Below are 23,463 nucleotides of genomic sequence, written 5' to 3'. Positions count from 1 at the left end.
TCTAAGAGAAATGTGTTTTAAAGAAGTCGGAGCTAATGGTCACTCTCACACTGTAAATCCTCCTGGCAGGTACTCCACTAGTCGGTTGACATAAGGATGACTTTCTCCTTGAACACTCTAATAAGACTTGGGAATAATATACAATCTGTGATGCAGGTACTATCCTCTAAATGTAAGAGCTTTTAAATAATCTTAAAACCTTATCTGAAATAAATCACATTATTTCTTGTTGGTTCTTAGAGAAGTACAGATGTGACGTAATTCACACATATCTGTGAAGTAAAACAGCATTAATTTTTTTGCCTAAAGAATGTGTTCTCTTATTCCAGAAGAGGTTATGACACATGTATGCCATTTGATTGATTTGAAGTGAAAACATATTGTTTTCCCTAAATATTCTGCAGTAGTGGACAAGGCTGAAGTGTCTATGAATGTGGAGAGCAAGCAGTCTCTGAGACTCTCCTGGGCTCAAATACCAAGTCCACTGAGGAAATAGAACTTGCTCATGAGTCTCAGTTTCCTTATCTATAAAAGGGATAACTCCTCCAACTTCTTCACTGGGTTATTAAGAAAAATACAATAATGTGTGGAGTGATTGCTCATTTGCATTCAGTAGATGCTCAGTAAATGTTGATTTATAACTGTGGAGATTCATTGAGATGGGGCCTTTAGCTAGCCTGGTAAGAGAAGTCAAAGAACCATAAGAAAATTCTACAGAGCATCAGTCAACTCTGATTGTTTAACACACCCCCTGGAAGGAATATATCTGAGCAAGAGCCTTGAGAGACCACACAGAGAGCCCAATGATGGACTTCACTCAACGTCACTCTTGGTAACTTCATAACTTCATTTTGGGAATTTCCATCTTCATACTTTATGGTTACATTTTGTGATCAATGCTGTTTAGTGATACTATTTGCCCAGCAGGGTCTCCACCTTTCTCATCAAGCTTGGATCTCAGTGACTTTGAGTGGTTCCAGAAGTACTTAATATATTTATCTATCTATCTATCTATCTATATATATATGTTTGTTTGTTTGTTTTTTAAATGTGATGCAGGACTTGAAGGCAACACTGAAAGAGGAATTCTAAAATTGCTATGATTCACTGCAACACCTGCCGTTATTGGACTATACTCTTGACTCGATGGGAAGCCAAGTAGAAACCAATGATGGTGATTCTCAACTAGCCCAGGATGGCTCCTAGCCTCTCAGGACCTATCTAGGCCAAGACCCGCTTGTGGAATCTTCTGGTGTGTTGAGGCTGAGGTATCAAAACCTGGGAGCTTGTGATGATCTAGAGCTTTAGGGGATTTCACAGAGCTCCATGCTCTGAATCTGCTTTAACTGAGATTGGGCTGGACTTATAGTTTTGATGTAATTCAGGTTCTGTCTTACTGTTTTAAATTTGCCCTTGTTTCCCAGTCTATTTCTACTCAGATGAGACAGATCCATCACCATGGGAAAAAATTACTTAACCTTTCTGGGCCTCAGTCTTCATAGGAAAAAGTGGAGATAGTACATTCTAGAAATGTTATTATGAGAATACATAAAATAATAAAATTAAAGTGCCAAATGGAACACCTGGAAAATAGCAGGCTCTTGGTAAATGACAGTCATTTTTATTATTCATATATCTGCATACAGCCCAGCCTAACTCAGTGTCCATCTGAATGCCAAGGAGAAACCCAGCTCAAAAGAGGCCTGGTGGTCTTCTTGGATTTACTCAGGGGTGGCACCAAGCAACTATTCTGGGGTAAGGAAGCTTTTACACAATATCTGCAGTGCAGATTATGGGAACAGAGAAAGGCATAAGGGAACCACACTGGTTGGATAAATTGGATACATACATTAAAGTATTTTTTTAATGGTCATGCGCTTTCATATTCACATGTGCCACAGTAAAGTGGTTTCAGTTTTCATGATTTCTGAACCCATTATCCATTTCTAAAATAATAATAATAATAATAGTAATAATAGTAATAGCTAACATTTACTGAAAATTACTAAGGGCGCTACAAAAACCCTTTGGAGTGGGATATGTATCTGGCTTGACATCACTGTAATGAATAAAGTATCAAAGCAAAAAGAACAGAGCTATCCCCTCCCCTTATTTTTAACTTAGCTCTTCCCACCTACCCACTCACCCCTGCCCTTCACCATTCTGGTGTTCACAAGTCTGTAAGGCATCATTAAACTATATAACTGCCAATTTTCTTTTCCTACTGGTAAAGTACAGGTACAAATGCTTTCATTCACACATCAGCAAATATTTATAAAGTGCCTGCTCTGAGGCACTGGTCAGAGGACTAATGTAGAACATTTCTTCATGGACCATCTAGAGCAGAGGCCTTGGCTGTCCCACAGGTCCACTTCTGTGGCCAGTTTACCACCTAACAGTGAGGAATCTTTTCAGCTACCTGTCCCATGTGTCAGTTTGTATATGTTTTAAGTAATGATAACACTTTCTCTGTCTGACAGTTTATGTGACAGGGTGGCAGTTCACTGAAGCAGCGGTTCACTGGTGCAATAGTACTGACTGGCCTGGGTGTTGTTTGCTGCTCTTAATATTTACCAGTCAAGATCTGGAGGAGAGTGGAGTATTCTAGGGAAATGTCCATAGAAAACCCAACTGGAAAGCAACCCATCCCTGATGGGGCCTGTGACTGAATATTTAAGCCACGGTGTTTTGGGTCTTAGGTTCCTGCAGCCTTGACACAATTTCTAATCATTGAGGATGTGTCTGGTGGGATTGTTGTTGGGTCAGAGTGGAAAAATATAGCTGAGATTGCTGCAGGCTAGTCACTTCAAAGGCAAATGAAAGAATGAAAATTCTTCTCTGGCAGTTTTCTAAAATAATGATTTTTTGTTTGTTTGTTTGTTTGTTTTTTTGGTCCTGGAGATTGAACCAAAGATCTCCTCATGAATGCTAGGCAAGTGCTCTCCCACAGAGCTATATCACCAGCCCCAAATAAAGATTTTTTAACTATATATAATTATATATTAGCCACAGTTTAACTTGTGACAGTCTGCCATTAAATTTAAATACAATTTGCTCTAAAGTTTGGGTTGCTGGTGGAGCTTGTGTTTTAATGCAGACTTTCGGATGTGGGTGGTGGTTGTTTGTAACATTCTAGGTAATAACCCTGTGAGGAATGCAACATGACATAAAGAAGAGGTAAAATTTAATACTTGGTGGAAGCCCATTGGGAATATCTTTTCGGAAGGGGTAAGACAGCTTAGGTTTTTTTTTTTTTCCTGAAGAACAATATGACACCCAACTCTGACAACAAATTTGGTGGCGCTGTAATTTTCTCATTGAAGTAAAACATGTTGATATCTGCTCACTGTCCTTAAAGACCAAAGAAAACTATAAGAGCTACAGAAACGATAGAGTAAATAACACAACTATTCGATATTGATTCATCCTAAGAAGGAAAGCTCTTGAGGGAGAAAAAGATCTGTTTTCCTGATCACCCGAGATGCCAGTTATTTCCCTTTTCTCAAATGTTAAATGCTTTGTAACCAAATCTATTTTTTTTACAAATAAGGACAAGGAAATTCAGAGAGGAAAGAGAGGAAGGGAGGGAGGAAGACATGGAGGAGAGGGGAAGGGAGGGAGAGAAGGAGAGTGAGAAAATGTGATGTGCGTCCCATCAGTATTTCTATACTCTTTATATTGTCATTAGTTTTTCTCCAGATAAGCATTCTGCCTCATTCAGGCAATATATTACACTGAAGAATCTTTTTCATTTAACTCTCCCGTGTCTTGGATTCTTTATCCTTTAAATGATGATAATGCTTGTTCTGTTTCACAGTGAAGGTGTGAGGATTAATAGTATATTACAGATAAAAATGTTTTGAACCCCCCAGTTAGACACAATAGAAAATATTCCTACTGTCACCATTATCACCAAAGATACTCTGTTCTTTGGTCTTATTGCTTTTTAGCCTCCCTGCATCTAGCCAAGGTATGAGCTTAGAAGTATGAGCTTAATGATGGATGTAAAATAATGAAGTTGCAAAAGAACTCAAAAATTGTCTAATGCAGTCTCTTCTTTTGTACAGAACTGGAGAGTGAGCCTCAGAGGCATTCAGTGACTTTTGGGGATTGCCATACTTCTCTGCTCAGTTCTATCAACTGTGAGTGAATTTCAATGTGACTCTGTTCTCTATGTTTATGTTTTTGGTGGCTTGAACCATTGAAATTTGAACTATAATTTCTGTTCTAAAGTTTCTAAAATTGGCATGCTAATCTCTGACCAGTGTGTTTGCTGATCTCATACTTCTATTTGTTTTCACAGCTTTAACAATTAGATAACTCTATTTGTTTCCTGAAGCTACCAAAATAAATAGTACAAACCAGAGGGCTTAAAACAACAGAAATGTATTCTCTCACAATTCTGGATGCTAGAAGTCTGCAATCAGGAAATTAATAAGATCAGGTTCCCGCAGAAGTCTCTGGGACAGAATTCTTCCTTACCTCTTCTTAACTTCCGGTTGTTCTTTGCCTTACAGGTTGTCATTCCAATCTTTGCAGGTTTGTTGTCAAAACCTGCCCTGCTCCCCCAGTGAGCGTGTGTCTGTGTCTCCAAATTTGCCTCTCCTTAGAAAGGCATTGCCCACTGGATTTATGGCCCATCCTAATCCAGTATAACCTTATTTTAACTTTATTATATCTATAGAGACCCTATTTCCAAATATGATCATATTTCCAGCTTAGGACCAAACATGTCTTTTTGAGGGGAATAATTTAACCCACAATAATAATTTAATCAAATAAAAATCAACAGAGTAAAAGTCAACCTCATTATCATCTTTTGAAATTAACTATGATTCTGTCAATGGTATCACTGATCTTAAGGTTTTCCAGTTTAAGAAATGGATATTTTTAAAATTCTTCTACCATGCTTATGCTGTATATTCAATTTTTTGTGAAGTTCTTTTCATTTTTTTTTGAAATATCAACTTCTGTTATTTTTCATTGCTACTATACCTGCCCTTACTGAGACCTCTAATCCCAAGTTACTATTGTTGTTCTAGCATCTCCTTTAATACAGGTAACAATAAATGTTGGTGAGGAGGTAGAGAAAAAGATCCACTCATACATTGCTGATGAGATTGCAAATTGTTGCAACCACTCTGGAAAGCAGTGTGGAGATTCCTTAAAAAACCTGGGATGGAACCATGATTTGACCCAGCTATCCCACTCCTTGGTATATACCCAAAGGACTTAAAATCAGCATACTACAGTGATGCAGCCACATTACTGTTTATAGCAGCTCAACTTACAATAGCTAATCTATGGAACAAACCTAGATGCCCTACAAAGATGAGTGGATAAATAAAATGTGGTATATATGCAAAATGGTATATTACTCAATCATAAAGAAGAATGAAATTATGGCATTTGTCAGTAAATGGATGGTATTGGAGAATATCATGCTAAGGGAAATAAGCTAGTCGCAAAAAAACTGAAGGCCAAATGTTTTCTCTGATATGTGGATGCTAACCCACAACAAGGGAGGGGAAGATTAGAAGTTTATTGGATGAGACAAAGGGGAATGAAGGGAAGAGCAGGGGATGGAAATAGGAAAGACAGTAGAATGGATCAGACATAAGTTTCCTTTCCTCGTACACGACCAATGTAACTCCACATCATGTACAACCACAATAATGGGATCTTAATTAGAGCAAGTTATCCTTACTCTATGTATGTATAATATGTTAAAATTCACTCTAGTGTTATGTATATCTATAAAGGATAAGTAAATAAATAAATAAATTTCAAGAAAAAAAAAAATGACCAGGAGCATTAGAATCAGTCTCAATGTTGGAGAAATGAAGAACTTTGGCTCCACCTTAGACCCAATTCTGATTCTGAATTGGAATCTGCATTTTGATGAGATCATCCAGTAATAGTCCTTAAAGTAGGAAAACCCTGATGTGGTTCAGAATAAAATTAATGCCCACTTAATATTTCCCAAACACCTAACTTGTCAGAAAAAAATTTCAGTCCTTTCAAATTCTGGCTTTATCCAGATTGATTTAAGTGGTTTTTCTTGTATAGATAAAATGAAATATCATGTCAGAAACATTACAAAGCTAACAATGATGTTGTCAATGATCATTAAATAACTTGGAAAACCAAGAATGCTATATTGTACATTAAGAATGTGGGTTCAAAAGGACACATGATGCTATACTTGGAGTACATTGATGTACACACAAGATTAATGGAATATTGAACAATATAAATGATAGGCATTTCTTATGTTGTTTTGGATGCTTCCTATAACAACAAACACATATTAGTTCTATAATAAGGAGACAAACTATTACTTTTAGAAATCCTTGTTTCTCTCCTATCTATTCAAATGTTTGTCCATCTACTTTTAAGATGTATTTGCTGTACTAGAAAAAGGATGGAATTTCAAATGGTAATTGAAAGGGAGAGGCTTTGATCCCATGGTGGAGCCATTCATTCTTGCAAGTGACCAAGGGAAAAATACAAATGTGTGATAAACTACAACCAGGCACAGAGGAGGAACTGAGAGAGACAAGCTGTGTCTTTTATCCAGATACCAGCATGACTCTGCCCGTTCATTTGTTTAGGCTAAAATCAGATTATTAATTTTCTGTTGCTGCATAACAAATTACTACAAATTTAGAGGCATGAAACAGGATCTAGGTAGTTTAATCAGGCATAGTGGCACACTACTCAGGAGGCAGAAGAAGGTGGATCACAAATTTCAGGCCAGCTGGGGAGACTTAGACTCCAGGCTTTAGATGTAGCTCACCAGTAGAGCACTTGCCAAGCATGTGTAAGTAAGGCCTGGGTTCAATCCCCATTATTGACTTTCCCAACCCCTGCCACCTAACCACCTGCTTCCCTGCCCTGCAAAAGGCGTCCTCTTTTCAAGGTCTCCTGAGGCTGTGATCTGGGCATCAGCAGGCTGCATTCTCATCTGGAGGCTTGACTATAAGAGTCTGCTTCCTGCCCTGTATGGTGGCACACACCAGAAATACCAGCAACTTGGGAGGCTATGACAGAAGAATCAAAAGTTCCAGACCAGTTTCAGAAACTTAATGAGACCTCATCTCAAAATTTAAAAAGGTAAAATAAATAAATAAATAAACAAACAAACAAACAAACAAATAAATAGAAATGCTAGAAATGGGAATGCAGCTCAGTGGTTAAAATGCCCTTGGGTTCAATCACCAAAAAAATAAAATAAAATAAAATAAAATAAAATAAAATAAAATAAAATAAAATAAAATAAAATAAAATAAAATAAAATAAAATAAAATAAAATCTGCTTCCAGGCTTATTTAGGTTTTTGGAAAATTTCAAAACCTTGTAGCTATATGACTGAAGGTCCTGGTTTCTTACCAGTCATCAGTTGTGAGATACCTCAGGCATATCCATGACATGTGACTCTCTCCCTAGGGAGTTCCAAGCATGGCTGTTTGCTGTTTCAAAGATAGCATACTCTTTCCAGTATGCTAAAATAGAATCTCACATGGGAATGACATCCCATCACCTTTGCTGTATTCTATTGGCTAGAAGCAGGTCAGAGTCTTGCCTATGCTCCAGGACAGAGAAGGGCCAGGGGGACCAGGAAATCATCTTGGAATTCTGTCTGTCATGCAAATCAAAGCACACTGAATAGTCTCCAAGAAATAGAAAAAGAACAGGAAGGATGGACTTTGCCCCAAAGCCTAGTGCTCTCCTTTCTCTGGCTGTCCCAGGTGGGGCTGTTCTTCTAGAACACCAAAGAGAGGAGAGTTCTTCAGCCTTTAGACAGCAGGAATACTCAAGTCTCAAGAAGAGTGAAATCACCCTGGCATCACCTGCCTGACCTTCTTGGAGCTTCTGATGCTGAAGTTTGGAGTATACCTTTGGCATTTCCACTGTTGCAAAGCCACATGATTAATTCTGATGAGCTGCTCAGTCACATCCCAACACTTGGAAGGCTTTTGCTTTCTCTTCACATACTGGTCTTGCTCTGCAACCATGTTCATATGGAGATTTTTCTGATGACTAAAGCATATCAACACATGAGTATGTACTAATCAGTGCATACTAACTCTCCCCGAGCCTGAGCTTATGTATTTGAATACCTAAATACTACTGTTGAAGTTAGTGAGTTCTTGAATTCTTTCATACGTTTGGATCTTTCTTTTCAACTAAGCTATTTCTTCTTATCGGACAGAGTTTTCGCATATCGATATAAAGCAGAATGTTGGGTATATCACAGATGTATACATTAGTTTCATTAATAATTTAAACTCAGAAAACAAAGACAGAGAACATGCATTTCAATTCCATCACGATACTTAAGATTCGGAAAACCATTATTTCAGATGAGAGTACGGTAGGTGGTATGTTACAGTGGAGCGTTAACAAACTTTAGATATTTGTGTAATACTACTTATATTTTTGTTATAAACTACTAGTACTTTCACTTACATAGTATTTTTCTTTAACTCAATCAACTCTTTTATTTGACCTCCACTTAAACAATAGAATTCATGAAACCTTGTACTTCTTATGCTAGTTATACTTTTTACATTTTTCAATTTCATATAAAAATACATAATGCTGAAATAGAGTTATACTCATTTATCTCCTACAATTGCATCCTGTACCACCAAAAAGCTTATACAACTTTTGGGAAATACTTAGTGTAAAACATTTCTAGTCCCAGAATCTGGCCCTAACTTTTTCAAACCTTAGCCCTCTGAGCTCTAAAAGATAGGATAAGGATAATAATAGTAACAACTAATGTTTGTTACCAAGTACTATGTACTAGGTAAAGTTTTAAGTTCTTTATATGTAACTACTTATTAAATCATCTAGACAACCACATGCTACATTCCTCTTTTTTTTTTTTTTAAGATAAGGAAAGTAAGGCACAGAGAAGGCAGATCACTTGTTCAAGTTCACACAGCTGATAAACAAAAGAGGGGATTTGAACCCAGCAGTCTGATTTGAGTCTGCTCCTTAATCACTCTGCACACTGCTTCCCTGGTTTAATGTTGTATCTTAAGGATTCAATGCAAAACAAAATGTGACACGTACGCACACAAACATGTCATCTAGCACCAAAACCAACTTGTAGAAATAATTCACTACAACTCAATGATCTTTCTAAAGATATTTTGGTGTATTTTATTTCACCCTTTCAAAAAGATCACAAAATGGTGTCAGGCTTTCAAATCTCAGACTGGGTAGTCTTAGGTCTTCTCACTGAGGCAAATAAGACAAATTCAGACTACTTTCCAGTGTGGCTGGAGAGCTGAAGTGCACATCTACCTGATTTGAGAAATTTTACATTGATTCCTGACAGAACAAAGGCGACTTAAATTGACCTTCCCGAAAGTTTGCAGGTCGTGAAGACCAATTAGCTGCTATGGTGTCAATAAGTGCAAATTGCTGTAGGTTGTTGGTGAACAGGGAAATCTCCACTGGGTCAGTGCCCAGGGCAATGAGGTAGTAAAGGCACTGTGGGTGGTTTGAAGGCAAACCCCTTAAAAAAGCCACCACTGTGCTGGGGTTTGGGGTTCCACCCAGAAACAGTGATGTGACCCCCCACCCGCCCCCATTCCCCTGCAACTTCCTCAGCCTCTCTGTGTGAATCAAGGTGCTGATCTCAGCCTGTGCTTCACACTGAGGTCTAGATTAATTTTATTTTAGAGATTATATTCTCTTTAGCCATAATTTAGACAGAATTGCTTATGCTGTGAAACTTTATCAGTAAAGCATCAAGATATGACTAATTAATGATCCTTCCTGCAAAATAGTCTTCATTTTAAAGGACTTCATTTTAAAGTTAACAGAAAAGCAAACAGATAATGTCTGAGTTGAAATGTGGAAACCAAATGTTCAACCTTTTTAAAAAACCAATTCAGAACTCAACCTAGACGTGCCATTATGCTACAGTAATGGTTAAAAAGAAACTTCTCCAAATTAATGATGCATAAACTGTCACAATAAACAGACTTAACCGAGATAATTAAAAGTATTTTTATTCAGTTAATAACATAAAGTGTCAGAGTGGAGAATGATTACCATGAACTTCTGCAGATAGCATAGAGCAGAGCAGAACACCTTGTCTTTGTAAAAACATAACTATATCCAACAATTGCAACATGTTTTATTCATATGGTGTTTATGTCTGGATATGTCCAAGCTATTTGCTAGGTGAACAGTCACACTTGATAGATCCAGGAGGGAATTTCTTGGTACAATGAACAAAAAGAGCTATTTTGTTCTTGTGCTCCAACCTCAGACCAAGGGGGAAAAAAAACTGTCATAAAAATATGGTCACCTTTCTGCCTTTAAAACTGTGCTAGTGCCTGGGGAAGGATTCTCAGAATATAAAAAAATTGGTGACATTACATGGGAAACTTTCTGTTCTTCCCCTTGTAATAGTCAATCTTGTTTAGACAGTACTGGGAGCAGTGCACTCAGTGACGGCAGGGGATTCAGGGGAGGCAACCCACACACCATTACCTGGTGACGGAGAACTGGTTTTTCTAGTCAAACTTCGCTGTTTAGCTTTATTTCTGGAAGCTTTGATATAGCTAAATGTCTGCTTCAAGCACCATAATCCAAACTCTCTAAGATAAAAATAAATCACTTATACCTACTTAATGATCTTTTACTTTCTCTGCCTTCCGCAGGCTTGGAAGACAAAGATACATGCCTTATAATTGAAAGGGGAAAAGGCAACATGACCTTTAACAACAAAGCTTTTTGTTATGTAGCTGTAAACTTTCAGCAATTGAAAATAAAAGAGGGCTATAACCAAGTGGAAGGTCTAGAGCCAACAGAGGTCATGCCCCGGGGTATTGCTCCTTCCACATTTCAAGGGGAACATTAGGTCACCATCAGCAGTAAGAGTGGGTGGAATTTTTTTGTTTTTCATTTTAGTTCCAATGACCCTGGGAAAGGCTACTTACTGAAGTGTGTTTGTTGGTGGAGGTTACTCCAGGGGGAATATTTTAGATTATGCTACAGGAATGGTGCTTGCAATGAAAAAAACGCTGTTTAAAGAAACATTGACATAGTATCCACATGCTTCCTGGTACAACTAAGAAGCCGAGTAGGTTCTCAAAAAGGAAGAGGTTCTTTGTGTGGATAGTGGGTCCAATCTCAGCGACGTAATTGTAAATTCATGGTTGTTCACTTCCCAGATGGACAGCAAGTTTTTAAAACAAAACAGGAAATGGAAACTAAGACTTGTTACCAAGCCATGAAAGAAAGCTACTCTGCTGGCTCTTTGGGAAATTTGCAATAGATAACCCAAGTAGAGGAGGCAGCTGAGTGGAGTTACCTGCCACCTTGCCAAGGCTCATATAGACTGTTGTTCAGTGGAATTTCCCATAAAAGTGAGGGCCTTATACTTTTGAAAACAAGAATTGAATACTTATGAGTGGGCAGCCTCAGATAGAAAGTGAAAGGACATAAGCTGGTGAACACTTGGAATTAGTAGCTTTATAAAATGAAGCATTTGAAGAAAGTTGGCCTCAAGGAATGAACAACTGAAAAAGTACTATTTCTCTCAAAACTTTTATCCACACTGAACTAAATAGGAAGGTATAGCACTTGAAAAGAAATATCAAACCCAAATAGGTAACCAAGGATCCAAACTCACCAGACTTTGTAAAATTCTGGATTTGGCAGAGAAACTCAGAAGATTAACCTGCTACTCATTTAAAGCAACCCACATAGCTTCTCCAGGTCCTGGGCTTGATGCCTGGAGGCGTGAGTGGTGAGCATTGTACCTTATTTCTCTTTTTGCACACCTTTAAAATTCAGTTTCAAAAGTTTCTGTGCGGAAGCCTGTGGGAGCTGTCAGTAATGTAGCTTCCTTTTGTTTTGGTGATTTTGTGGACCCTACCCTGGTTGGAAAGCCTTGGTTCCCAGCATTTCTAGACGTGGCTCTGTAGGAGACCCTGTTGGCAGTGAATAAGGGCGACTCATGCAAGACTTGATATGGCCCGATCAACAAATGGGCTAAGGAAATGAGCAGACACTTCACAGAAGAAGATCTACAAGCAATCAACAGATATATGAAAAAATGTTCAACATCAGCATCTCTAATAATAAGAGAAATGCAAATCAAAACTACACTAAGATTCCATCTTACCCTAACTAGAATGGCAATTATCAAGAACACAAGCAACAATAGGTGTTGGCGAGGATGTGGGGAAAAAGATATACTCATACATTGCTGGTGGGGTTGCAAATTAGTGCAGCCACTCTGGAAAGCAGTGTGGAGATTCCTTAGAAAACTTGGAATGGAACCACCATTTGACCCAGCTATCCCACTCCTCGGTCTATACCCAAAGGTTTTAAAATCAGCATACTACAGAGATACAGCCACATCAATGTTCACAGCTGCTCAATTCACAATAGCCAAATTGTGGAACCAACCTAGATGCCCTTCAATAGATGAATGGATAAAGAAACTGTGGTATATACACAATGGAATATTAGTCAGAAAGAAGAATAAAATTATGGCATTTGCAGGCAAATGGATGAAGTTGGAGAATATCATGCTAAGTGAGATAAGCCAATCTCAAAAAACCAAAGGACGAATAATCTTGCTGATAAGCAGATGATAATACATAATGAGGGGTGGGAGGGAGGCAAGAATGGAGGAAGGATGACTTATATAGAGGAAAAAGAGGGGTGGTAGGGGTGGGGGAAAGGAAAAGTAACAGAATGAGTGAAACATCATTGCCCTATGTATGATTACACAAATGGTACGCCTCTACTTCATGTACAACCAGTGAAACAAGTTGTACCCCATTTGTTTACAATGAATCAAAATAATTTAAAAAAAGAAGACTTGATATGGGACATGGATATGAAGACTCGATATTTACGCAATCTGTAGCTGTTTGCTTTAAAACTCCAACTTAACCAGGTGAACCTAACTCTCTGAGATGTTATTTTGGATATAGGAAAAAAAGTGAAAGTTTAAGAAAACATTTACTCTGGATCAATTCCCTCTAACCTGTCCTTTCAACTAGCTTCCTAAAGTAGAGACCATTGTTCTTCCTTTTCCATTCTTGATTTTTCGTTTTTTTTTTTCCCCATAGTCTCTAGTACAGTGTCTAAGACTTAGATAGTACTATGATTTGAATGTGTTCCTGAAAGTTCACATGTCAGAAGCTTGATCTTTAATGCAATAGTGTTGAGAGGTAGAGACTTTAAAAATGATTTCTTCATGACTTCACTCCTACAAATGGATGGATTTCTCAATTATTGGAGTAGAGGGTTTGTTATAGAAGCAAGTTCACATCTACTAGGCAGGCTGAGGCAGGAAGATGACAAAGCCCTGTTCATAGCTAAGAAAAGAAAAGGAAAGAAAAGAAAGCTAGTTATGCTCTTTCACTCTCTCTCTCTACCTCCCTCCCTTCTTCCACTGAGGAAAGGTTCTGCATGCAGGTCCTGGGAAAATGCTGGCCCTTCGATCTTGGACTTTCCAGATTCTCAACTTCTAGAATGGCAAAAAATAAATCTCTATAAATTACCCACTCACGAGTGTTCTGCTTTTAGCAGTATGAAAGGACTAAGACAGGGCCTCAAAACTGTTTGTTGAAGAACTGGGCACAGTGCCACCCACCCATAATCCCAGTGACTCTGGAGACTGAGGCAGGATGATCACAAGTTAGAGGCCAGGCTCAGCAATTTAAGAAGACCCTGTCTCAAAATAAAAAAAATAAAAATGGCAGGGGCTCAGTGGTAAAGCACCACTGGGTTCAATTCCTGCACCCCCCCCAAAAAGTTGAGATGAATGGAAAGGCAAAAATGTAAGAACTGAAACAAGAATGGTCTGCAAAATTGTGTGTGGGGTCCCTGCTTTTTACTCAATGATGCCTGTTTTTAGAGTTGCCTGTTGCAGTGGTGATAGCCTCTCTTCTTTCCTTATTCATGATATTTTAGTACGGCCATGGGTTCTGTCTTGACTTGGTATAGAATTGGAATCTAGGGGTAGGACTGGAGATGGAGAGCTGGTAGAGTGAGAGAGAGAGAGAGAGAGAGAGAGAGAGAGAGAGAGAGAGAGAGAGAGAGAGAGAGAGAGAGAGAGAAACAGGAGTGATTGGCATGCTTATGAAAATGTTTATGACTAACTAATGCATTTCCAGGTTTACATAAAAAAAAAAAAAAAAAGAACCCTGGAAACCTCCAGACCACTGGGTAAACACCTTGTTTATGCAGTAAAAAGTGAAACTTTTGGTGCAATACAGTCTGGTTTTAAAGGTCTTTCTCCCCATCAAACAAACACACTATATACACACACACACAACACACACACACACACACACACACACACACACACACACACACTCAGTAACTATACTAAAGAATGAAGAGATTGATTAGGTCTATCCATTAGGAGATTTGTATCGAAGAGTGCAATCAGCAAGAAGCCATTGATTTACATGCGTCACATCAAGGCACATCTTTTTGGATTCTGTATCTGTACCCTTATGAATGATTAAACTGAGAGGCACAGGCTTACAGGACCAAGTTGGAGGGCCTGGCTCTTGCCTAAAAAGACACCATTCCTTTGTCTAGTTATCCTGTTCTTGGATATGGACTAGGGTATGAGGAAGTTTCAAGAAGTTTAGAGGTGTTATGCCAATAACAATCAGCATATTGAACTCGGTGGAAGTGTTCAAGGGAGGGAAGTGCCAGAGGCAGCGATGGGTCTGGTTTTATTTAGCACATTTAATAATGATCTGGAAGAGGGGAAAACACATTAAAATCACAGATTATACTAAATTGACAGGTGGTGTAAACACAAATGAGGGCAAACAAAAGGATATAAAGAATTTAGAACAGAAATGAGATTCCGTCAGGAAAAAAAAAATACACTCTCACATCTGTGCAAAGTATCTTAAATCAGCAATGGAAATTGTTTTAAAAGTCATTTGGCTCAGAAAATGTTCATAGGCATTGCTCACATTTATAAGTGCTAACCCCTCCCCACTCCTAGCTATTTTAATTCTGCGGGATCACACTGTTCAACTCATCATTTAAACACACAAATCTGAACCTGTAACCTCTCTGCTTGAAGTCTGAAAGGTTTGGGGTGTCTTGGAGGACCCAGGCCCAGCTCCTGAGCCCTGGCAGAGACCCTTCCTGCTCTATTTCTGTCCACCGTCCCAGCCTCTTATGTGCCTGTCTGTGCTGCGCTCCTCGTTGCTTCCAGGCTGAATTATTTGTAGCTCCCTGATTGCATCCCACCTTATTACTAACTGCGCCATCTGCTCCACGCACCATTCCTTTCTCTTTTCTGGGTTATCTCCATATGACCTTCAAGATTCCGCCGTTCTGGCTTCCCCTTTGTCATGGCTTTCCTGCACAAAAACCATCCCTGTCCTTGAGTTTGTTTCGATGCCTTCTTCAGCCCCGTCATCATACCCACTGGCCTTTTCCAACCTCACAAGGGGACAATGATAAAGTGTGTATTTATTGAACAATGAATGATGTTCCAGACTCTGTGCTATGTGTTTCACATGTATTAGTTTTGTAATCGTCACGACAACCTTCCCAGGCAAATATAATGATCTCTGTTCTAGAGATAAGGTAATTTCATGTTAGGTTAAGTAACTTGCCCAATGCACAACTGGTGAGTGGGAGAGCTGGGTTTCCAAACTGCTTTCAGAGTCTATACTTGCAATAGTAAACTATTTTAATTATTTGTTTCTTTGTCTTTCTTCCCTACTCATATAAACTTATTGAGGACAGGGACCATGCCATGGTCATCTAGCAACTGCAGTACCTTGCATGGATCACCTGCCTTAATAACAACCCCAAAGATAATTAATATTTAATGAGTGCTAATTGTGCATCATATTAATAGCCAATCTGACAAGTGTGAGGTGATGTCACATTGTAGTTTTGGTTTGCATTTCTCTGAATAGTGACATTAGTTAATTTTCATACACTTGCTAGTCATTCTTACGTCTTTTTGAGGACAGGTCTATATAAGTCCTGAGTCCATTTTACAATAAGATTATTAGTGTGTGTGTGTGTGTGTGTGTGCACACACACATGTGTTTTATTATTGTGGTGTCCTTACTCTTTCTGATGCATAGTTTTCATTCTCATTTGAAAGAAAACAGGCATAAAATGTTTATAGGTTCTGTGAGTAATTACCAATGAATTTGAACTTAAATACAATATGCCTTATGTAGACTCTCCTAATTTTTATTAGGTCTATTGATCTGTTTTGCCAGTACTATTCAGATTTGCTTTAAGTTTTTTTCTTATTACTATTTACTTATTTTTGTGGTACATGTTATTTTTGACACCTCTCAATTTAGTTAGCACCTCTCTCTTTAAATTTTTTTGTACTGGGGATTAAACCCATGAGTGTTTTACCACTTGAGGTACATTCCCAGTTCTTTTAATTTCTAAAAAAATTTGCAACAGGATCTCACTAAGTTGTTGAGGGTCTCAATTAGGTTGTTGAGGATGGCCTTCAACTTGCAATCCTCCTGCCTCAGCCTCCTATATTGCTGAGATTACAGGTATGTGCCACCACACCTGGCCTCTTGGCATCTCTCATGTTGGCTTTTACATATTGTTACCAAGCAAGATAGAAGGCTCACTGGGCATGGTGGTTCACACCTGTAATCCCAGCAGCTCGGTAGGCTGAGGCAGGAGGATCATGAGTTCAAAGATAGCCTCAACAAAAGCGAGGTGCTAAGCAATTCAGTGAGACCCTGTCTCTAAATAAAATACAAAGTAGGGCTGGGGATGTGGCTCAGTAGTTGAGTGCCCCTGAGCTCAATCCCGGGTACAAAAATAAATAAATAAAGAAGGATCAGCAAGATCCAGGCCTTGAATGTTGCCCAAGAGTTCCAATGTGGTACAGTTTGAATATGGTTTGAATGTGTTCTCCAAGGGTTTATTTGTTGGGAATTTTGTCTCCAGTGAGCCAATATTAAGATGTAGTGAGACCTTTAGCGGTGGGGCCTATTGATGGTGTGCTACTTCTCCCTCCCCTTACTCCTTGGGTCCTATCTCACTATGAGATTATCTCTATCACATATAAACTCCCATCATAATGTCATCTACCATTGGACCCTCAATAGAGGCCAAATCAATGGGGACACCCTATCTTAGAGTTTCAACTTCCACAAATGTGAACTAAATAAACCTCTTTCTTTATAAGTTACCTAGTTTCAGATATTTTGCTATAATAACAGAAAACAGACTGATGTACAATGAGGGCATATTGATCTAAAATGGAAGGAAAGGTTTTAATCCATTTGTGCTACAAAGTTCATCACTTTATTTCTTTGCATTACCGGTTTCTCAGCTATGAACTAGCCTCTGAGGTGTCAGACTATGGATCAAGTGCATCATCAACCAGGAATATATTTGATAAATACTGATTTCTGGGATCCAGTCACAGATTTAGGGCAAAACCTAGGAAACAGGTTTTCATTAAACACCTAAGTGGTTTCGCTAATGTGTTTTTTGTTATTGTTTTGGTTTGGTTTTTTTGCATTCTATTGGACCAAATGATTTTTAGCTAAAAGATAATGTGATTTATTATTTAGGCTCACTTCTTGTAAGCTCAGGAGAATATATTTTTGTTAAAACCAGTAATTTATACATACTAAATCCTATAAAATGAGGGATTTGCACGTAATGGGCTCAGTGAGTGTGTTTCATATTTATTACATTGACAAATGAAATTCATGTTATTAGGAATGTTTTTTATAGTAATAAAAGTAATACCTAACATTTAGCAGTTTCACCCGCTTTAAACACTTCACCTACATTATTTATTCAATGTTTATTTTATGGATTTCCCTTTACAAACGAGAAAACTGAGACTTTCACACTTGTCCACAGTCATAGTGTGGATTAGGAACACGGCCAGAATTTGAACCTGTATCTTCGGCATCTAAAGACCATTCCTCAAAAACTACCATGTGGCCTACTATTGTCCTCTGGTCTTTATATGAAGAATTCTATGTCATTTTCACATAACTGTTATATTCTAAAGATAAGCAGGGTAAAAGTTTTGATTGCAAAGTCACTGAAAGACATAGATGGCATGATGCTTCTGAAGGCTCTGCTAGGTCTGTAGCAATTTCTATAAGTCTGAAAAAAAATTGCTTGGTAGAAGAAACTGGCTTGAACTGGTTAATGGCCTCACAGGTAGATTCTGATCATATGAAGATCTCATCCTATGCTGTCAGTCTCCTCCTCAGCTGCTCTCACAGCTTGTGTGCTTCTTACCCCCACCCGACCCTGCTTAGCAGATCAACCAAGAGCAACATGGTTGCAGAAACCCCAAATCAACGTTTTGATTTTTTTCCTTTCCTTCTGTATCCTAATTCATTTTCACGACTCAGCCTTTATGTTCAGATATATTCCCAATTTTTCCATTTCTCTCCACCTTCAATTAGAGCACCATAAACTCTTTCAAGAACTGCCCAAGATCCATTCTCCTCACTCAGCAGTCACCTCTTTTTAAATGTAAATCCTATGTGACTCCTTGAAACTGCAATGAATTCCCACTTCATTTGGAATAAAACCCAAACTCCTTAGCATAGCCTCTAGCGATTCAGTTTCGCAGGGTTCCTCTGACTTCATTCCCTTCCTGCTGATGGTGTCTCACTGTGCTGGTCACCCTGAACTTGCTCAGATTTCTTGCACACCTCAAGCTCACTTTTGCATTGGAAACTGTGCACCTTCCAAAATGCTCTTAAGTCTTGCTGTTTGTCTTCACTCAGATATCAGGTTGACTGCCTGGAGGTCCCACAGATCCTCTTGGCTGAGATCCCTCAAACTTCAAGTCACTAATCTATTTGTTTTCTTTATGGGATTTAGAGAGTCCATATTGTAACTTACATAAAATAAATCAGAACAGATCTTGCGATCTAAGACGGGTTAGTCGAAGTTACACCCTGGCTCAGCAAGCATTCCAATGAGGAAGGAGCTCACTCCCTTAGAGGCAGGTGGGAGGCTGTTAGTTGATATCGAAAGGCCTCAATACAGAGGAGGCTACTAAAGCAAGCACTTCAGCTATCTTTATCTCTGAAAAAGATGTTTTGCTAATTAGCATAGTGAATGTCAGATGTGGATTTTGATTGGTGAAATTAACACCTTGTTAATTAGCATGATGAATGCTAGAAATGGGTTGTCATTGGAAAATTAAAGGTAGATGTGTCAACAATTTTTTTTTTCATATCCCCCAACCTGACAACTAGAAGATTCTTTATTCTTAGGATTGGATCTCTAAATTTCTCCTGTCCAGTCATTGGTTTTGAAGACTTTTGATGGACTGATTCTGAGCACTAGGGTAGTAGAATCTGCCTTTGAAGTATAGACACTGCAGTTTTGAGTGAAGATGATGTGGGACTACCTAACAGGACAGAGGTGCACATTTTTAAGAACAGATCAGGTCTGAGAAACTTTCTGGTACCTAATCGTTAACTGATTTTACTGAATGAAATTCCTGTGTGAGAATTTGGTGTGAATCTCACTTTCATTTATGATCTAAAGCCAGGTTTTATAAGAGTAGCATCCTTTTCAAAGCTTGTGTTGTAGCCATTGCCTACGCCAAAAGAACCCAAGAGCTATGCAAACCAAATCAGCTTAGGTTTAGTTTATAAGCATTAGTAGATAAAATGTACCTGTGTATTTAACATCTACTTATTCAGCACTACTCATCACTCTTCCAGTGAAAACCTCTCAATAAGTGAGTTAGATCACCAGGTGATCTGTTCTAGGGGCTGTAGCCAGAGGCTGGAACCCCAATGGCACTCAATAGCAATTTTAAACTCCTGGGAAAAAAGTATAGCAGAGGGGATGAAGGAAAGGTAAAAAGAATAAAACAGAGAACTTGGAGTAGGGAATGTTGGGGAGAAGACTGAGGAACAGGTGCAGAGTCAGCAAACAAGAATTGTTAGGGTTAATTAGGCAAAGGGGAAAAGTGACATAGCTGTGTTTTGCAAAGTGTATGTCTCTGCACACTGGCCCTCTGAGATGTTATGAAGAAAAACATATTTAGTGGTTTAATGAGATAGGTAAGGTCACATAAACCTCTCTCTCTTAAATACCCACATGAGCACATTAAAGGCTCTGAGAGGCATTTAGAGAACACAAACACATACATGTCTAGTTGTCTTTATCTAGTATTTCTTAAACTTATTTGAGCATGGGACTCCTTTTCCCTGTGACATTTATTAACAAACTTTAGAAGGGGCTTAAGGAAAATGTAACAGCTGTGGATAGGAGAGTAAAGAAAATAGCAGAGCTTTCATTGTCCTGAAAGGTTGGTTCTGGGGCAAGAGCCTGACCTCATCTTCCTGTGGGCCTTATGCATCTGCGACCCATTGTGAACAGGTAGGGAAACGACTCAGTGTGTTTCTACCTTCTGACCCACACTTCACCCACAGAAAGGAAGATGAACCTCCCTTGAAGCAGGAGCACTGGGAGATAACTAGGAGCAATCATGCACTGAAAATCAGATATGAACGTGCTACTCGGTGTAGCAGAAAAAATGAACCCATGAGAGTTGCCAGTACAGTGAAACCCACTTACTACATCCTTTTAAAGATCAGCCTAATGCTCACACATGCACAGTGCTTCCTTTCCTTGGCCCTCGGAGAAATATTATGAAGGTGTTTCACTTTAGTGAGGTTCATGAGTTTGTGGCCTTGAGAATAAACTCTAGGGACTCAGAGTGAGGAAAAGAAAAGCTACTTTTAATGGATTTGTCTCTCCTTTCCATAACGCTGCCACTAAAACATCAGAATTAGTTGAATTCCTAAACTCAGTAAGTGCCCAAGAAGACGACTATTTTTCTTTCTTTTATTATATTTAGTTAACTAGAAATCAAGTGATGTCAGAAAGTTAGGCAAATACATTTTGGGAGAGATATCTAAAACATAAATACTCCAAAGTGCATATAATTACATTGCTAGATGTTTAAATAATGCAAGGGACATATGAATATATACAGAAGTCAAAAAATAATAACCAAGGGAAGGTGTTCTTTCTTACCCCCTTGAGTTTTGGCTGTGCTGTTCTTTCAACTTGGAACTCTGGTCTCATCTTTGCCTCATTAGTTGCTCTTCATCTTTCCATCATCCATTTGGTGGATGTTTTCTTGGGTAAGCCTTTCCTGCACCACCGCCTACTTTGGATTAGAAAACACATCCCAGTGCCCCTTTTGGAACTTCCCTTACCATGTTTGCTTGCTTGTCTAGTGGCCAGTTTGCCACTAAATTATAAACTCCACTATCACTGGGCACACATGCCTCATTCACTTGTGAGTCCCAGAGTCTAACACATTGACTGGTGCAAAATAAATTAATTGGTTGATATAGTTTTGGTTTTACTTAGTGTGACCTACATTTTTATATCCATTGTTGAATTTGGGAAAATTTACATCAGAATAATTTTATATATATATACACACACACACACACACACACACACACATACACACACACACACTAATAGTCATAGTAGCTCAGAGAAAGATACAATTCTGGGATTTGCCCCAGGGTAATTTAACCAGAATTCAAAGAAAGCTTAGCTTAAAAGTTAGAAAATGTAATCGGTTTTAACTTTCCTGTGTTCATATATGGATACATGAGCAGTGTAACTCTACATCATGTTCAACCAAAAGAATGGGATCCTTATTAGAATTAGTTATACTCATGTAGGTAGAATATGTTAAAATACATTCTACTGTCATGTATATCTAAAAAGAACAAATAAAAAATTAGAAAATATAAAACTGAATAAGAAAATAAAGAGCTGAGATGAAGTTTGTGAAGCAATATTGAGTTTTGCAAGTTCATAGCAATGATTTATTTTAAGAAAGCAGTGCTTTAGGTTATGAAGTCAAAGTTATAATATCAAGAGGCTTTTCATTGTTTAAAATGCTTGATTTGTCATTATGTACAAGTTTGCAGTTTTCTAGTCAGATGATTGCAGAAGTCAAGTTCTTACGCAAAAGCCACAGATGAGTAAACATATAAATGAAGGACTTAGATTATAAACATACACAGAAGCTTCTCTTGAGAAATTTATTTGCATGTGTGTTTGCATAGCTATGTAATGTGAAGAATTTAGGGTATATATATGAGTATATACTTGTGAGAGATAGGAATGAAAAGAAAGAGAAAGGATGGAAAGAAGAAAGACAAGAAAAAGAAAATAAGAGCAGCAGAGAGAGAAGAAATCAAATTCACCTGAAATAAACAAACAAAGCAGATTTTGATTGATAAGAGCTAAATTTAAGCATTCGCATGTGTGTGCATGCATGTGTTTAGAGATCATTTCTTGATAGTCTATTATGTTAATTGGCTGATACATAAGTTTGGTTGACTGTAATTTTGCTGAAATTCCCCTCTATTCAAATAAATACTAAAGCAATTTGCTAATGACCAAAATTTGGTCGTACATTGCAGAAAAAATAAATGAAAGAGTTTAGAATTTATAGTGTAGTTAGTTTGTGGCAAATAAACCTTTACAGTAGATCCAAGGAATAGAAGAGAATACTAATTTTTGAAAGTCAAGTCTCAGAATGCTCAGTTTGAGTTCAGTACAAACTATCTTCACTTTATTCTAAAAAAAGCCACATGAGCATTTGGAGAGGTACAAAGAAGGAACAGAAAGATATAGGAGCTCACGACAAGCTATAAATCTTGATGCTTAAATTGAGTGGGGGGAGTTGAGATAGTACAGTGTTGTACTTGTTTTTAAAAAGTGACAAATGGTGCTTCCATTTGCAAAAGTTATCTACAATTGGTCATTAATAAGGGGGCTGGGTCAAGGAGAGCCTCTCATGGGAGTTTTAGAATATCAGTCATCAGGTTTAGCCTGTTTGATCTGATTCCATTTAACAGCTTAGAGTTGATTTTATTCAAATATGTATAAGGTCTCAAATGGAAAACATTTTGGTAATTTGCATGGCTATTTTCAACACTGTAAAATCTAATCGTTACAGACAATAGAACCAGACTGTCAGCAATGGAAATAAGGGACAAAAATGACTGATGTAAATCAGTCTTTGAGAAGTTAGGTTTCTTCCAGGATAACCCAAATCAGTGCAGTGTCCTTGTTCACAAAGCTGATGCTCACTGAGCAGCTGATAGCATCACCAGAGAAATTGCAAGTACTGCCTGGGTCACAGTCTGCTGGTGGCTTTCTCTCCCCGTTCTGCTTTCTTCCACAGGGAGAGAAGAAACCTTTCATCTTGATGAGGAAAGGTCTCAACCTGTTTTATTGCTTGAGGGCTTAGTTTAAACTCCTTTTCCTTTAAGTGTCTTTGGGATGACTGCTAGATTCCTTGCTCTCTTGCTATCTTAGAGATCCACTGGGTACTATAATTATTATAATTGTGGGCCATAACTGTCTTGTTTTGGGGCCATCTGCTCTTCTCACTTGAATAATACA

The 23,463-nt window shown here is 38.2% G+C and overlaps 1 protein-coding gene across 6 annotated transcripts in view; it reads right to left on the bottom strand.

Moving 5' to 3' along the window:
• ADGRL2 (adhesion G protein-coupled receptor L2) overlaps positions 1-23,463 on the bottom strand; it is a 623,949-nt gene that overhangs the window by 326,310 nt on the left and 274,176 nt on the right. The gene's annotated exons all lie outside the window — the stretch shown is intronic.

The sequence above is a fragment of the Sciurus vulgaris genome (assembly GCF_902686455.1).
Source record: "Sciurus vulgaris genome assembly, chromosome: 1".
Lineage (NCBI taxonomy): Eukaryota > Metazoa > Chordata > Mammalia > Rodentia > Sciuridae > Sciurus > Sciurus vulgaris.
The sequence above is the reverse complement of the archived record's forward strand: the minus strand, read 5'-3'. Positions and strand labels throughout refer to the sequence as shown.